This window comes from Pleurodeles waltl, chromosome 6, assembly GCF_031143425.1.
Source record: "Pleurodeles waltl isolate 20211129_DDA chromosome 6, aPleWal1.hap1.20221129, whole genome shotgun sequence".
Taxonomy (NCBI): Eukaryota; Metazoa; Chordata; class Amphibia; order Caudata; family Salamandridae; genus Pleurodeles; species Pleurodeles waltl.
This window is the reverse complement of record NC_090445.1, coordinates 414,634,422-414,653,352: the sequence shown is the minus strand read 5'-3', so window position 1 is coordinate 414,653,352 and position 18,931 is coordinate 414,634,422.

Sequence of the window (18,931 nt, the reverse complement as noted above, 5' to 3'; positions counted from 1 at the left end):
CCTGTTATAGTGAAGACGTGTTTTGCGCCTTTTCACTGTAAAGACAAGTTCAACATTCAACCTTTACATGTCCTACTTTTAAAGGCCGAGCGCCCACCTTGGTAGGTAACTTATTATTATTTAAAAGAAAGGTTTAGGCCTGTAAAAAGGGGTAATTTTGACATGTCGAATTTGCAATTAAAACCAGCACATCCATGGTACTGATAGCAGGCCTGCAGTAAAGATTGCCTTGCCACTGAAGTTTGTGGCACAATGAGTGCTGTAGCCCACTGGTGACTTTTAACTTACCAGCCCTAGATTCACTTTGGACACCATATATTAGGGACTTATAGGTAAGTTAAATATTCCAGGTAAGGGTATGCCAATTTCATCATGAAGAAAAGAGAAGCACAAGCACTTTATTACTGATTATCAGAGGTGGGGTGCATCGGGTGCTATAGTCAGCAGAAATAGGGTTCAGCAAAAAGGCCAAAAAAATCTGAGGTGACCTTACAGCAAGGGCAAATTTCCAACAGATTTGCTCTCCTTTTCCCTGATGAACTGAAAGTTGGTGGGCCAGCAGTCTTTTTTTCTTCACAGAACCCAAAGCAATGTGGAATTGGACAGGATAACAAGGATTGTCAGAGTGTATAACCACATCAGACCAACAGTAGAAGAATCAACAGTGACAATTGCATAGGGAGAACAAAAATAAGAACTGGTGCTGTGCAACGAATACTCCAGGCCCCATATTGGAACAAGAAGATGCAGACAAGAGAGCATAATTGAAAGCGGTGGCAATTAGGTACATTTTAAACCAATAGTCAACAGACAGCTCAAACTCAAATGACTTGACAATGACTCTGAGTAAGATGCAAAATGGTAGTGTTGTCTGTTCCTATGCCTCAACAGCAGATGACATGATATGAGATGGACAGCTCCTCACCCTACCACCATGTGTGATTGGAAAATGGGGACATACTGGTTAGTAACTTGTCCTATCCTAAACAGACCCCTATGGCTAGAGAAACTAAAGGGGGCCACGAATGCCAAACATTTTCACCCAAGAAGGGGGTTGAATAGTAAGGCAATACGTGAGTTCTAGATTGTAGATTCAGTTATGAGAAGAGAAGAGGATGGGGTTTCCTTCCTTACTCCAAATATTAAACACCACTGAATTTACTTCATACTGAACACCTGCATTATGCTGCCTTTACCTTTAGGCAGTGGTTACTGTATTGATTGATTGTTCTAGGCCAATGGACAGAAAGAGCATTAACTTCAGTCATGAGGAGATGTAAGGGAGGAAAGTTGTAATAAGTTGTGCAGAGCGAGAAGATCCACAAAATTAATGGATACAAATGTTACTGGGAAAGAGAGTGTGCAGGAGTTGTGATCTAAAATCATTGACTAACACCAACATTTGAATACATTAGCACCCGAAACATTACAGTGCCACAACTTCAGAGTTATAAAATCATGACATGGAATGTCTGGGGCATGGGTTCCCTATTTAAAATAGCTAAGATTTACTCGTATCTTCAGTTTAGAGGGGTACACATAGCTTTTCTTCAAGAAACTCACCTACTGATTGTGGAGGGGGAAAGACTATGGCCCTCATTCTGACCTTGGCGGGCGGCGGAGGCCGCCCGCCAAAGTCCCGCCGTCAGGTTACCGTTCCGCGGTCGAAAGACCGCGGCGGTAATTCTGACTTTCCCGCTGGGCTGGCGGGCGGTCGCCTTCAGACCGCCAGCCAGCCCAGCGGGAAAGAGGCTTCCACGATGAAGCCGGCTCGGAATCGAGCCGGCGGAGTGGAAGCTGTGCGACGGGTGCAGTTGCACCCGTCGCGTATTTCACTGTCTGCACATCAGACAGTGAAATACATGTAGGGGCCCTCTTACGGGGGCCCCTGCAATGCCCATGCCAGTGGCATGGGCACTGCAGGGGCCCCCAGGGGCCCCGCGACCCCCCCCTACCGCCATCCGGATCTCGGCGGTCCGACCGCCGGGATCTGGATGGCGGTAGGGGGGGGTCGGAATCCCCGCGGCGGTGCAGCAAGCTGCGCCGCCGCGGAGGATTCAATGGGGCCGCGGTACACTGGCGGGACCCCGCCAGTGGTGCCGGTCCGACCGCGGCTTTACCGCCGCGGTCGGAATCCCCATTGGAGCACCGCCGGCCTGTCGGCGGTGCTCCCGCGGTCCTCCGCCCTGGCGGTCAAAGACCGCCAGGGTCAGAATGACCACCTATGTCACCATTGGCCTGGCCAGCTCTACTACTCTGGCTACTTGCCGTATACCAGCAGGTGGAAATGTGGATTAGGGCTTGGGCTCATAGCTAATAAGACACTTATTGACAAAGAAAGATGGTACATTTTGATTGAATGGAAGCAAGACAACACCCAAATGAGCTGCCTCTATGCCCCAAACACAGAGCCTTCAGAGTTTTATGCATCACTGACCAGACAAATGTGCCAATGGGTACATGTTGGGTGAAGATTTCAATGGTGTTTTTGATGTAGAACAACACTACTCCCATCCCTAGCTTCCAAATTCCCAACTAGTCAGAACAACATGGGCATTGAAAGACTGGCTCAATAGATGGCCCTATTTGATTCATGGCAGAAGGGAATATTCCTTTACTCACCACTACATGATCTCCATGCATGGTTATACCGAATAGTACGTTTGGAACACATCCACGTAATACTTAGGCAATTGTCAATCACAACTCATTGATAATGGAGCTACAGCTAAGAAAGCAGTTAACAGCAATACCTTTGTGGAAAGAGGTGAAGGTTTTATTTTAGCAAATGTTTTACATTAAAATGACATCAAAGCATAAACATGAAATTGCTAATTGTAGAAGAGAAAGCATGTTTAATTACATATAGATTGACCATAGTTGACTTTTGAGAAGGCAGTCTATAGGGACATTGATAAATTAAGGAGAGACATCCCTAATTAGCTTTGCAACATGAGTACTGAAGGAAAGAGATAAAAAAAGCACACAGGGTCCCTGGCCAAATGGGGAGAGAGATCCAGGGAAAATTACAGTAAGTAGGACACATAACACTCTCCTAATGGTTCAGTAATTCGACTTCATATCGATGACACATCATGATTGACATTCAATAACAACAAACATTTTTTTTTAATTAATCACAACCAAAATATATGTATATATGTACAATGATCATCAAAACCCAAAATATTTCAGATATTCATTGTACATATAGACATATATTTTGGTTTTGATTAATAAAAAAAAATTGTGAAATTGTGTAAAAAAAGAGATCCATGCATGCTTTGGCAACATTCGAGTCTATAGTAATAAAACCAGCAGACAAAGGAGGAGCAGTGGTTATCCTTCCTGAGAAAATGTACAGAGCAGAGTGTTTAAGACTCCTGAATGATGACCTCAACTACAACCACCTGACATAAGATCCAACTCCAGATATATAGGAAGAAGTTGCATTTCTAGTAACAACAGGCTTTGACAATGGCTGGATTACCAAACTTGAGACTGAATTATTTGACCCAAAAGCAATCTAAGGTGCCCTATTTCTATATTTTGCCTAAGGTGCATGAAAACAAATCGCCCAGCTGAAAGACCTATTGTCTTGGATATTGGTTCTGTGTTGGAACCTACATCGCAGTTTTGTGATTTTTTTTCCCGACCTTTGGTGAGAAGCCTGCCAACTTTCCTGCAGGACACCAAGGATGTCCTCAACCTGATAAGAGATTTATCTTTTGATAACTCCAGTGAGTTGCTGATCAATTTGGATTTAGGGTTGTTATATACCAATATTGCACAGGAAGCAACCCTGGCTGTTGTTGACAAGCTCTTGGGGGACACAGAATGGGAATACATAACACCCGGGATTATATACTGGATCTGGCCCATTTGGCATTGACAAGGCACTTCTTTGAATTTGAGGGTGAGTTCTTTCTCCAGGTGCACGGGACCTCGATGACAAGCACATTTGCTCCCAGCCTGGCCTGTCTTTATGTGCACTCTTTTAAGTCAGAATGTGCTCTACATTATTCAAACCCCTTTAGAGAAAATATCTGTCTCTGGAAACATTATATTGATGACGATGTCCTAATCTGGAGAGGGACAAGGGAAGAAGCTGCTACCTTTGTGGGGTGGCTGAATGCACTGAACCCTTTCCTACATTTTACAGCGACGGGGGAAGTTTCTGCACCTACGACGTAACTGTTCTGATTTAGCGATGTAAAGGTAACATGCAAAGAAACTATCTGGAAAGCTCCTTGAAAAGAGGTATCCAAGCAAGTTGATTAAAAAAACAAGTAAAAGAGACCTTAACAACAATAGGGAGCTTTTTCTAATGTCTTTTGATAAAGAGGACACTGAAAGATAAATTTGTATAACCACTTTCAGTCTCTTATTAAACAGGTTGCAAAAAATTGTTAAGAAACACTGGAGGATCTTTCAGTCAGGCGGCCTGGATCTAGAGAGACCTATGTATTCCCCTAAGAGAGCGAAGAATATCAAAGGCATTCAGGGACAGAGACGCCCTAGGAAAAAGAAATCACAGGGCAACTAGATGACCCTCTGGAACTTACTTCCCCCTTCAGGCCACTCGACCTGCGGCATCTGTAGTGTCTGTCCTCTCCCACGAAGAATGAAAGAGGGGGCCTGATGACACTACGAAAGTTTAAGAATTGAACTAACTGCAACTTGAAGAATGCTGACTGTATGATCAGATGCCCATGCAACTTGCTTTATATAGTAATGACATCCAGAAGTGTGAGGATACGGATTGTGGAACATCACAGCACCATTAGGTGCAAAAGAGATGTGACTAAACTGACCAGACACTACGGTGAGAAAGGACATGGCAAGAATGAGATGGAATGGTGTGTGCTGGGGAAACTGGAGCACACACACCCTGATAGGACAAAGCCTTTGCTAATTTTTGAGAAACAATGGATGTACCTACTCCAAACAGACTTGCATAGGCTTAATGATGAAGCCCCATGGGGGAGTATAAAAACCTAATCCCCTTCCACATGCCCATTAGGTCCATAGGAATGGACGGGGCTGCCTCCTCTTTTTTCCATTATTGATATGACTACATTGAATTGGGCAGAGAGCATTTGGGAACTGCAGTCTATGAGGGTCCTGGGTGCTACAGTCAAGATACCCTGGTTGCCAGTAGTCGTAATGAATGCATAAAGTGTGTTGTCCTGCACAAAATGTGTGGAGGTTGAAAGAGTGGAGCCAGGAGGGGATTATGTACAACTACTTTGAGTGTAAAGGATGTGGTGTCTCACAAAAAATGTATGGCGAATCGCTTGTTTTAAAAATTGGGATTATGGAGATTGACCCTGACTCTATCCTTTCTTCTTTTTAATGAATGAGAGACCTCTTATGTATGTAGTCTCTGTTTTTTTTTAAAGTATATTATGCCCCCGATATGTAAATAGACAGTCCAGAAAGGGTATCTAGCCATCACTCAGAGCCATAACTAGAATCTTTGGCCCATATGAGGACTGATTACATTACCTGGCATTCACCACTCACCCACCCTGATAACGTACCGCCAGGACATGGGTTGCTGAGGCATGACGCTGCCTCCAGCGAAGGGGTCTATCTGAACTCCAGGCAGTATTTAAAGTGTGTCCGATGAGTTGCTCACTCCCACTTCGGCAACAAGAGGGAGCAGAGTAAGTTGAAAGGCACTACGCACCTTTTGCCGTAGTGAGTACAGGGGACACAGCATGTATGGAAGGAGTGTGTAAGAGCACGGTAGGTATGGGGGGACGCACTAGAGGATGAGGACGTGTGTTTGCGCATTATTGCCCTCATTATGAACACTGCGGGAAAGACTGCTCTGCCGGCGGTGGCGGTAACTACCGCCAACAGTCAGGCGGTCTGGGACACAAAATTATGAACCACCTGAAAAACGGGCAGCCTGAAAACCACTCACCGCCAGCAGAGGAGTGCCGGCAACAACGGCAGAGGCCGCCCACAGGCCACCAGAAAGGCCCTACCTGCCCATCAAATAATGAAGCACTGCCACGCAAAGCCAGGCAGAAATGAACCAAATATAAGGAAACACTCACCGGAGGCTCACACAAAACGCCAAAGCAGACATGGCTAGAGAGTTGCAAATCATGCCAGTCCTGCTCCTTGCCATATACCTCCATGACCGAGATGGCCGACGAAGACGACAATGGTAAGTACCACAACCTACTAAACAAGGGAAGAAAGGGCACAGTTACATACCCACCCACTCACCCACCTTGCAAAGCACCCACAGCCCCTCACAACAGCACAAGCCATACACCCCAGAGCAAGAGGTACTTACCCGACACAAGGCCAAGACAACCTGCCCAAAGTACACACATGTGCACTACCACCCCCCCCACAAAGAAACGATGAACAACGGATCCAGAGTATGCCAAAACCAACACTGGCCACACAAACATTTTATTAAGCTCCAGGAGCAATAGAAGTCCAACAGAAGGCCAATGGCCAGTCCATAGTTCAAAGTCCGATGGGCCCAAATGGCCCCAACTTGACTCCCACAAGTGGAAATGCCACTCCACCTCAAAGGGGCAACAATGGGGCATCCAGGCACCTCAGGGAACAGGAGCAGGGGGTGAGGACTTACGATTGGGAGGGGGGCTTGACTTTATGTTTGGGAGGTGGAGGAGGCTCGGATCTTGTCTTTGAAGCTGGTGGAGCGGCCTTGGACTGGGGTGCGGCAGATGTACCTGGGCCAGCACGGGGTCTCTTGCTCACAGGGGAGGTAGCCCGGGAATGGGAAGGGCGGACAGGAGCTGGCTGTGACGTGGGAGGAGTGGATAGGGCCAGGAGGTGGGCACATTTAGGGATGAGAAGGGGTGGGCCAGTGGGTTCGAATAGGTCAACACAGGATAGGAAAAGTTTTTTAGGGGCAATCGGGGGGACCTGGAGGAAGGCGTGGGAGTGGAGGTAGAGGGAGTGGTGGTGACAGGTGTAGGTGTGCGTAACGTGGGTGCAGGTGACTGTACAGTATGCTGCGGTGTGGTGGATGTGTGTTGGGTGGGTGTTTTGAAACATTTGAGTGTCTTGGGAGGAGGGGGGGTGGACACAGTGGGACAAGACAGGCTGCAAGTGTAAATGTATGTTGTCTGTGTGTCTGCAAGTTTGGTGAGTGTGCTGCATGTGTCAACTAAAGTCGTTGTGGTGAGTGCAGGTGTGGTGTCTGGGGTGCATGAATGGATGTCTGATTTTGTGGTGACTGCCAGACTGGGGTCAGCAATAGTGAATGAGGGTGCAGTGCCTGTGAGTGTGCATGTAGAGGTGACAGACAGGGAGGCGGAAGAGGTGGACACACTGGGGGAAGTGGATGTTGGTGCGTGTGCCTTTATATGTTGTCTGTGTGTATGCCTGTGGTGGGAAGTGTGGTGCTTGTGTTTTTCAGTGTGCTTCTTGTGTGTTGAGGTGTGTGCATGGCTGTCAGAATGTGTGCTTGGGACGGGTAGTGGGGTGCTGGAAGGGGTAGAGGTGTTTGGAGGGGGGACCGAATGACCAGGGCCACTGGCTGCCATCAAAGAGGAGGCCAGAGCCTGAAAAGATCTCTGTAGGCCAGACACGGCACCGTGAATGCCATCCAGGTAGGCATTGGTCTGCTGCACCTCTGAAGCTAGCCCCTGGATGGCACTTATGATGGTTGTCTGCCCCACAGAGATGGTCCTCAGGAGGTCAATAGCCCCCTCCGTGAGGGCAAGAGGGCTGACTGGGGCAGGGGATGAGGTGCGTGGGGTGAAAGAGACGCCCACCCTTCTGGGTGAGTGGGCACAGGCAACTCAGTGGGGAGCAAATGGGAGGGCGGTGATGGTATGGGGGGTGGCAAAAGATGACACAGAATGGGTGGGCCCACTAGGGTCCACCATCACCAGGGAGCTCCCATCGGAGGAGGTATCAGAGTCACTACCTCCAGTGGTAGTTGCCTCCCCCATGGTACTCCCCTCACCCTCCAACCCACTGGTCCCCTTGACGTTGCTCGACTCTGCCTCCGTGGAACTGTGGGCCGCTGCATCCCCACTCGCCGGTGCCACAGCTCCCTCGCCAGACAATGCTGATGTACACAGACAACACAAGAGAACAGGGATGGGGAGACAAAACAGGAGAGACACTTGTAAATAGCTGAATGGAGGTACATAGCTGGTTCACACATACACCCACCCTGCAAATATTCCACCATGCAGCACCTACTGCTATACACATGGCTATGCCCCGGACTAGTGGCCACAACCCTGCTCTACACCCATTTCCTACATCACAGAGGGGCCTGAAGTACTGCAGACCTGTCTTTTACAACCTTACTTTCCATGGGGACCATTATGTACAATGACACAAGTCAGAGTCCCTGCCAATAGACAGCATACATACTACAGCACACTCACACATCCATCAAGGATGCATACAATGGTTTCTGTACTCACCCCCTTGTGTCTGCTATGCAGCCTTCAAGCACCCATCCAGGTCTGGATACACCACCACCAGAATGTGGTGCATTAGGGGGGTCAGGGCCTGATGGGCACCCCTTCCTCGTTGGGAGGACTTCCCCAGCTGGGCCTCGCAGGTCCTCCTCGCCCAGCGCCGCATGTCCTCCCACCGCTTCCTGCAGTGGGTGCCCTGCCGGTTGTAGACCCCCAGGGTCCGCACCTCCCTGGCGATGGCATGCCAGAGTCCCCTCTTCTGATGGGCGCTAACCTATATGGGACACACAGAAAAAGTAACACAGAGGTCAGACAATGCCCATTAGATACAGATGGCTACACGTCCCCTATGGGATGGACACTCACAACAGCATAACAGGACCTCACACACGCAGCATTTCATGAATTCCACGACTGTACAGTGTCAAACGTGCACACATGTTTACAGCCATCTACCACCATTACACACATCCGTGCCCCCAATCCACCTACTCACCTGTACCTCTGGTCGACTATAAAGCTTGGCGTACAGGGGTAGGACCCCGCCCACCAGCTTGTCCAGTTCCTCGGTGGTGAAGGCCAGGGCCCTTTCCCTTGCCACTCGTGCTATTTCCAGGACCTGAGTCAGGACACAGCTGCACACTCAGTGGAGTACCTGCATGCACGTAATCCGGGAGTCAAGTGAAGTTGGGGTGATGAGATGGCGTACGCACCGTGGTGGTGTGCACCGTCACTGCCGGCTGCGATCATGATACGCTAATATTCCCCATTGACAACCATATTAACCAATGAATGGTCGCACGGCGGTAAACACCGTCTTACGCTATTACGCCAACCGCTAGCGGTATGAGGTCACTTCCACTACAACATTTCTGGATTACAGGGGGCAGACATTTTGGTCACTACTACACAGTTATTAATTTCTCATTTGCCCCATGCAGGCCGTATTGTCCCAAACCCCCATAGGCATGAACAAATATACATTTACTCACCACAACAGTCCTGATGTATCATTGAGGACATGTCACTCCAGTTTAACACCCTACTATGCATATGTGTCATTGACTTGTATGCCAGCAGTGCTAAATATTTATCATGTTGGGCAGATGTATGTGTGTTCCTCACATGTGTTCTCAACTCCTCCTAAGTACAGACCCATGTGGCAAGGGAGGGCCCCATCGGTGTACAGACCACTTGTTGATTTGGGGACCATGGTGGAGCATCACATTCTTATCAATTACAGACTCAACCGTGCTACTATTCATTAACTTTGTGCATTACTGGATCCAGCACTGAGCCCGGCTCATCGGAATCAGCATGCCATCCCTACTGAAGTGAAAGTGCTCTCTGCACTCCATTTCCTGGCAACTGGCTCATTTCAAGTGACAGTGGGCATGGGTGCAGGTTTTTCACAGCCAATGTTTAGCATTATACTATCCAGATTCCTAAATGCATTTGCACGACACCTGCAGTCCTATGAGAGGTTTCCCCAAAGTGCTGACCTCCCTGTCATCAAGTCAGACTTCTATGCCTTTGCCAACATTCCCCATGTGATAGGTGCTATCGATGGAACCCACATAGCTCTCATCCCCCCAAGAGTAAGTGAACAGGTGTACAGAAACGGGAAGAACTTTCACTCCATGAAAATTCAATTGGTGTGTACTGAAGAATGGTACATCTCACATGTGAATGCCATGTTCCCTGGATCAGTCCATAATTCCTGTGTGCTGAGGAACAGCAGTGTGCCACACATGATGGAACAACTACAAGGGGACAGAGGATGGATCATAGGTAAATGTGTCTGACACTTTTTGGTGCATAGCAGACAGCCAGGCTGTCTGCAACTGAGGGTTGTCAGTGACAGTCCTGTTTTGCCCCCTTTTGCAGGTGATTCCAGCTACCCCAACATGTTTTGGCTCCTGACACCAGTGAGGAATCCTAGAACAGATGCAGAGAGGAATTACAATGAGGCCCATGGACGTACTAGGAGGGTGATAGAGCACAAAATAGGTCTCCTGAAGGCTAGATACCGTTGCCTCCATATCTCTGGGGGATCCCTGGCCTATGAGCCTGAAAAGGTGTGTAGAAAAGTGGTGGCATGCAGCATGCTGCACAACGTGGCTGTGAGGAAATCTATTCCCCTCTTGGAGGAGGAGGGGGCTGTATATTCAGATCAGCTTCCTCGTAGAGGGGATGAGAGTGATGGTGATGATGAGGAGGGGGAAGATGTACACTACAGGAGCCAACTGATCCAACTGTACTTCCAGTAACTAAGTGGTACTATTTGATGATGTTGCTGTCTGTGCAGTACACTGTTGGTATGCCTTATCCTCTATCGGGGTGTTGGATCTATAGACATTGTCCCTGTGACCAGGTTTGCATGGGACATGTCACATTATGGACAACTTGTTTGACATTTCTGTTGGCACAACCCCATGTTATGCGTGGGGTGCCATTCCTGCAATTAAGAAGTGAATAAATGATTTCAATGACAATTACATGCACACTTACATTTGATTTAACATAATGACAGGGGAGATTTACATTGGTGAACTGGTGTTTTATTTGGTGTCAGGGATGCTATTGTGCTCTTTACAGTGACAGGAGTGGGCTATTGGTGGATGTCCATGTTGGCTACATGGCCTAAGAGATTGTTGGCAGAGGTAATATGCCCATCTGTTATTTACAGTTTTTGGGGTTGTTATTGCACAGTGTGGACGGTGGTTCAGTGGCACACTTGGAGGACAGTTCTTGTCAGAGTCACTTCTTAGAGGGGGCCTTGGTCTTGGCAGGTGTTCCAGTGCTATATCTGGGCCTGAGGGACCGTTTGGGTGCATGGTGTTGGCCTGTATGGGTTGAGGTGCAGGTCTCCTGTGTGTCCTCAGATGGTGGCACATGTCCAGTTGCTGCTGCTGCTGTTGTTGACTGGTCTGTATTTTGGCCTGTAGTAGGGGCTTCCTGGTCTGTGGGGGTCTCAGGCTGGGTTGGGACAAGGTGCAGCAGTGCACCTGCTATGGTGCCCATGGTGGTATTGTGCAGTTTCCATTGCTCCACGGTCTCTTGGTGTTGGGCTCTCTGCAGCCTTTGACTCTGCTCCAGGGTGGCCACAATCTGGGCCAGTCTGTCCTGGGTATGGTGGTATGCTCCCAGGACCTCAGAGATCACGTCCTGGGCTGCAGCATCCATTCTGTGGCCTCCCCCCTGGGCCACTGATGCCCTCCCACTGGGCCTAGCCCCCTGTGCCTGTGTCCCCTGCACAGGTCTGGCGGGACCACTTGTACTGGGGCCATCATCTTCCTGCCTGTTGGTAGATGGTGACTGTGGCCTCTGTCCTTGCGTTTCACCAGTCTGTGGCCTGGATACACAGGTGTGGGTCAGATTGCCCTGGCCTGATGTTGGTGGGTGTGTTGTAGAGGTGTCAGTGGTGTCCTGGGTGGGGCTGCTGGATGGTGACAGTCCAGGACTGTGTGAGGGGGCAGGGTATTCCTAACTGTGCAGGGTTCCCTCTCCAGTGTCCTGGGTGGTGCCTCTGTCTCCATGTGGGGCACTGCCACTCCTTGTCCTGTCCGTCAGGGTGGCACGGGTTCTGGTGCCTGTTGGGGGGAATGGATATGTCTGTTTCAATTGCATAATCGGATGGGATGCACAGGGCTAGGCTGTTTTGTGCAGGTTTTCCACTTGTGGGCCATGCAGTGTGCCTTTGTGAGGTTTCCATTGCATTTTGCTTAGGATATGGAGGTGCATTGTGGGTGGTGTAGTGCCTTTGTGATTACTTGCAGGGGTAGGTGGCTGTGCACGGGGAGGTATGTGGGCCTGTTGGTGGAATTGTGGGCATTCAGGGTGACTGGATGTTGTGAATGTGGTCTGGGTGGGGTAGTGGTCCTGGTGGATGTTGGAGGGGTGGGGTGGTGCATGCATTACAGGTGTGATGGATATGGGGTTACTGTAGACGACCTACCTGAGTCCATTCCTCCAGTGAGTCCAGTGAGGCCCTCAGGTTGCAGGATGGCCAGTACCTTTTCCTCCCAGTCAGTGTAGTTGGGTGGTGGTCCTCCCCCAGTCTTCTGGACTGCAATGTCGTGCTGGGATGCCATGGAACTCACCTTCCTGCGCAGGTCGTTCCCTCTCTTGCGGATGTCGTCCCTTGTGCGTGGATGGTGTCCCACTGCATTGACCTTGTTTACAATGGTCTGCCATAACTCCATCTTTTTGGCGATGGGTGTGTGCAGGACCTGTGCCCCGAATAATTGTGGCTCGACCTTCAATATCTCGTCCACCAGGGTCCTTAGCTCCCTTTCTGTGAAGCGTGGGTGCTTGGGGGGTGCCATGGTGTGTGTTGTGAGTGGTGTCTTGTGTGGATCTAGGCGAAGGTGCTGTTGTGTGGTTGGGTGTGTGATTCGTCTGTTGTGGCGTTCAGTGTCTGCTTGTGGAGTTCTCAATCTCAATTGTCCTATTGGCGATGCAAAGGATTGTGGGGTGTGTCTGTGAGTGTTTTATAGTGTTGTGGATGTGTGTCAGGTGTGTGGGTTTCATACTTGCCAATGTGTGCAATTCTTACTGTTGGGTTCCATTGCTGGCTGTGGCGGTCTGTACCGCCAATGGTCGTTCGACTTCCACTTACCGCCCCGGTGATTTGTGTATCATTATTTGGAGTGGGGGGAGCTTGTGTGCTCGGCGGTTGCGGGGTGGGATGTTCTGCATTTTCGCCGACAAGGTCCTGGCGGTGACTGGTGGCTGGGAATTTTTTTATGGATTCTGATTTTTGCATCTTTATGTGGCGGGTTTCTGTTCACCGTCAATGGCGGGTTTCTGTTCATCGTCGGCACAGCGGAGAACGGTGTTTGCCGCCATGTTCATAATGACCCCCTATGTCTGAATGTGTATCACCTAATAAAATTGTCAAGATACCCTGGATGTCCACACGAATAATTTGTGCCAATATCACCATGGGGGGCTTGCTCTCTGGTGGGTTTTTTAGTACATTGTATGACCCACTGTGGAGCATAATGCGGTGGGCTGGAAGAATTGTGCTAATTTAAATGAATGCTCTGTTGTTTGAGTGGCAGTCTCTGCTGTTGGTTAAAATGAGTTGTGAGAGCTATGCTACGATGCACGTTGTTGAGTGAGTCAACCACAACTGGCCAGAGTAATTTCTTTGGAGGTACTGCAAGTATGATTAATATGTGACATGTTGTGAGCAACGTATATGATGTCTCCTCTTATATGTTTTCTGTGTTTGGCACGTCCATGTTCTATGTCTTTGCAGCTTAATTTACAGAGTGTGACTACAAAGGGCGTTGTCCCTCTCCTTGTCCAGGAAACTGTTAGCCCATATAACTAGGGCAAGGGTGACTAGCGCTATATATGCCTAACAAGAGGATTAAAGTGTAATAGATTTAGAGATAATATCTACTTTTGCAGAGTACTAGCTGCTAGTAAGCATGCAAAGGGGGTTTATTTAATGAGTTGGGTCACATGTCACAATTGTTCACAGTGAAGTGTGCCGTGTCACATTTGGTCACAGTGTTACATTGGGGTATCCTAAAATTAACAGAGGTATCCTAAAATTAACAGAGATGGTTCCCTTAGCCGTGATTTTATGTTGCTACAGGTGGCTCAAGTAATTCTTGGCACTGACTCATGTAGGATTTTCCTGCATGTAGTTTCCTTGCACTAAATATAAAAGAGAAGAATGCAGATTAGTGAGCAAGATTTAGTAGGGATCCATGGCCCTAATGAATGCCCGAGACCTGTTGGGGTTTACAAAAATGGGCAGAAACATGTTGGCCGTATATTAGGTGACTCGAACCATAATTTCTGAGGTATCACTTTCCACTGTTTTTAATAATACCAGTGGTCCCCATTAATAAAAGTGAAAAGCAGGAGTAATACAAGGTATTTTAGTCCTCTGGATCCTAGTTTTGATCCAGTAGTTTACTTATTAAGAACTCCCTCCTGCACTGATTATATCAGGTGGTTGAGTCTGCCTTGGTGGCATTGTCCTACCATGGTGGGAAGAGGAAGCCGATGATAAAGCCTGACACTATTAGGTGGGTGAGGCTTCCTCTTCTATAAAAGGAATGACCCCCATGGCTTAATACCATGTATCTAGACCTCAAGTGGAGGCTCTTTGGAAAGAGAACCAAAATTGGGCTTCTCTGCTGTAGCAGTCACATTTGGTTGTGATTTTCATACCCATGGTAGACCTGCATTTTGAAATGGCATGGCATCTTGCCTATGACATGTTGACATTATATTTCTAGGTGAAGCTGGAGTCCTTATTAATTAACACAAACCTCCTTTCCCATATGAAGAAATGTTTTCTTTTTTTGTGATTATCATGGAATGCTTTAATGAACAAAACTCATTCAAAACACAGAGGGTAACCCACTAGTAACCAGAAGGATGTAGGTAAATCTCAATACATAACTACAATGGTCCAAACTGAATTGTTTTTCTTAAACACAAAAAATTATTTTGTCAGCATATAAATTGCAAATTATGCATGCAGCGGGAACCAACATTCATTGTCTCAAATAATATACATAAGCCAATTCATGTAAAAATATACAATTTATTTCTTCTCTTAGGATTCAAAATTTGTAAAAGATTGTTGCCCCAAAATACCAAAAGAAATTGTGTATGAGAAAGGTGCTCGTGAGAAAGAAAAGGAAAAGCAAAAGTTAAAAGACATCAATCTTATTTATTAAACACAAATTATGTACATCAGAGCCTGTCACTTGACCATTCTACAACAAATAGAATATGTATCACATTCCTTGGGGGTAGAGTGTCCTAATTACTATTGTCCCTTGGTGGTCCCAAAATCATTCCAGGCTCAAACTAAATCATCGTCATTTCCACCCGGTGAAGTGAATAGGGCCAACTCTCGCCTCAAATGCGGGTCTTCATCAGGATACAAAACATATTAGGAGCAACCTATCACAAAAAGGAAACACGAACATGAATCCACTATTCCTTACAATATCTTCTGCTGCATGATAACAATGATTGCTTTCCACTTACCTAAAATCTCTCATCCTATGGTGAGAAAATGGTAACACACATCGAACTGGTGCATCAGTCACTTCATTCAAAAATCCATATTCCCCATTCCTGGGAAAACAAAAAACAATCGGAATCCGCACTAAGTTCAATCAACACTCAAAAGGGTGAGGAAAAACTTTATTGAATCACTCAACTCCGTATTAAGGAAGGGAGAGCACATATAATTTTCTCTTTATTCTTTCCAAACAAACTGCCACAATTGATTTTGAAAGATTCAACGTCAATCCACGAAACAATTCGTATCGTCGTCTGGTGCATTGATTCCAAAACATATGTTTACTAAAATACCAAAAAGAAACCCAATCACTAAATAAGACAAATCTCCTTACTCTTAATCAGAAAAAAACGAAACAACCCCAAACGGCTAACTCACCTTAACAAGCCAAGGATGCACAACGATTCCACTCTCCTTCAGATGTGGAGTAAAAACTCCCCCCTAAATGAATTCACATCACGTCAACGAGCACATTGATGGGAAGGGGAAATGACGTAACTACGTTCGACAAGAGAATTGTTGCATAGGATGCATAGGTTGCAATTTATATGCTGACAAAATTCTTTTTTGTGTTTAAGAAAAACATTTTCATTTTGGACCTTTATAGTTACTTATTAATGAACAGAACACCACATTCAGAAGACACCTGCAGGGTACAGCCTGGCTTCTGCATCTCATCCTGTGACTGATAATACGAAATTTCCTAGCTATCGTGAAGGAAAGTTTCAATTCTATTAAGGACACGGAGGCGAGGATTATGCAGATCTTTCTTCACTTTTAATTAAACAGCAAGTTCAAAGTAAAACAAAACATGAACAAAAAAAACGACAAGTTCCATGAGCCCGCCGCCATGGTAACGAGTATCCAATGAGGTGCACTCCTTCACGTTGGTATAAGTATCCCGAAATGCGTCACACTTCCTCGACTTCACTGCGGAAGGAATCCTGGTAGAGTCAATTGGTCGTAGTCTCGGAACCTACCAAAAAAGTTATAATTAGATGCAAATCCGATAAAACACAGATACATACTGACTGCAATAAAGTCATGAACCTTAAAATACCTCTAAATAGAGTGTGATCACATCTGAATCAAATACTACATGATGTATTTAGAACATGATCAGCATGACAACAAACAAAAAATGTACAAACTCAAGTATACTACCTTGTTACGTAGGTAGATGTAATCGGGAGGGGACATACCAGCGTAATGTATGTGGGTGGGATAATCCTCGCCTCCGTGTCCTTAATAGAATTGAAACTTTCCTTCACGATAGCTAGGAAATTTCGTATTCTATCACAGGACCGGAGGCGAGGATTATGCAAGTTTAAAGCTTACTCACCACAAGTGCGGCTGCTTCATGAATTGGTTTAAAGTAAAACTTTTTAAAAGTAGACTCTGAAGACCAATCAGCAGCATGCATGATGTCCTCCAATCTGCCCCCCACTTGTATGGCTTTGGAAGCCATAGCTCCCCGAGTAGAATGGGCGCCGAAAACTCGAACATCTACTCCTGCCTCAGAGAGAATCCATCGAATCCATCTGGCAACGGAAGGGGAAGAAACCGCCTTAAACGGTTTCGTTATAGAAATCAATAATTGCTTGACTCCTGGAGGTCTACAAGAACTGGTTACTTCCTCATAGACTTTGAGACATCGAACCACACATAGCTTCGGGGAATCAGGAAAAGCGGGATAGGATACCGACCTGGTATTAGACTGTGTCCTCCTTGCAATAGTAAACGTGACCCCCTCTGGAGTAAAGATACGAGCGGAAATATCCAATGCTCTGACATCGGACACTCGCTTACAGGAAATGAGGCAGAGAAGCATGGCCAATTTGGCTGACAATTCCTTTAGTGACAAATATTGGTTGTCCCGCCAAGAGGACAAGAGACTAAGAACCAAGTACACGTCCCAGAGTTCCGAATATCTGGGTTGCGGAGGTCTGGAGAGTCTAATACCCTTAAGAAGTTTACAAATCCAGGGATGCTCCCCGACCGGGAGATTGTTAAGGGGCGGGTGGCCCGCCGAGATGGCCGAACGAAAAGAATTGATAGTGCGATACGCTAAGCCAGATTCCCCTAATTCTGCAAGGAAATTGATGATGTCGGTAATACTGGCCCCCATGGGATCGCAGTGTTTGCCCACACACCAACGAGACCATCTGTTCCATGCAGATCTATATCGTTTGCATGTACCCGGGGCCCAGGCCTGTGCGATGAAGTTATTAGCCTCCTGCGAAAGTCGGTTGTCTTGCCAACGATGCCGGAAATCTTCCAAGCTATGAGGGAAAGATGACCTTGAAGGACCAGAGGGTGATAGGAACCCAACGGATCCAGGAGTATTGAGGGAAAATGCGGGAGGCGAAGAGGACACTCGCACGAGAGTTCCAACAGGGTCGGGAACCACGGCTGTGACCTCCACCAGGGGGTTATCAGAACCACCGTCGCCTCTTGGCGGCGAACCTGAGCCGCAACCCGCGGAATAAGGAGAAACGGGGGAAAAGCATAACCCTGAAGGGTACCCCAATGCTGGAGAAACGCATCTACTGCCGCCGCTCCCGGATCCGGTCGCCAGCTGAAGTATAGGGGAAGTTGAGCATTCCAACGAGACGCAAAGAGATCCACTGAACAGGGACCCCAGCGATCCATGATCGGCTGAAAAACCGAGCGATGTAGACGCCAATCGCTGGGATCCTGGAGAAACCGAGAATTCCAGTCTGCCCCTACATTCTGGGTTCCCGGAAGATACTCCGCCGTGACTGAGATTTGGCGTTGAAGGCAAAAATGCCAAAAATTCTTCGCCAGTTCCGCTAGGGCTCTTGATCTTGTTCCCCCTAAGCGATTTATGTATTGTATCGCTGATACGCTGTTCATCCGTAGTAGAACAACACATGAGACTTTGTCTCTCGTGAGAGATCTGATCGCAAAAGATCCCGCCAGGAGTTCCAGGCAGTTGATATGCATGGTTAGTTCCTGCGGGGTCCAGCGTCCCCCGAACGATATGTCTCCGCAACGGGCCCCCCATCCCTGGCGACTGGCGTCTGATTCGATCACCAGATCCGGGGCTGCACCAAAAATGGCCCTGCCATTCCATGCCTCCATGTGGCCCAGCCACCAAAACAGCTCCGTCCTTGCCTCTGGAGACAGGGAGATCAACTCGGAGTACGTGAACCCTCGGCGAAGGTGAAACGCTTTCAAGCGCTGCAGGGCTCTGTAGTGTAGGGGACCCGGAAAAATGGCCTGAATCGAAGAGGAAAGCAGGCCGATCACCCTGGCTAATTGACGTAGTGAAATGTGGTCTCGTCGAAGGACTTTCCTCAGTTCCTTCTTTATCTTGGAGATCTTCGGCGTCGGGAGACTGAGAGACGCCGATCGGGAATCCACTAGAAACCCTAGAAAGACTAACGATTGAGTCGGAGTAAGTTGCGAC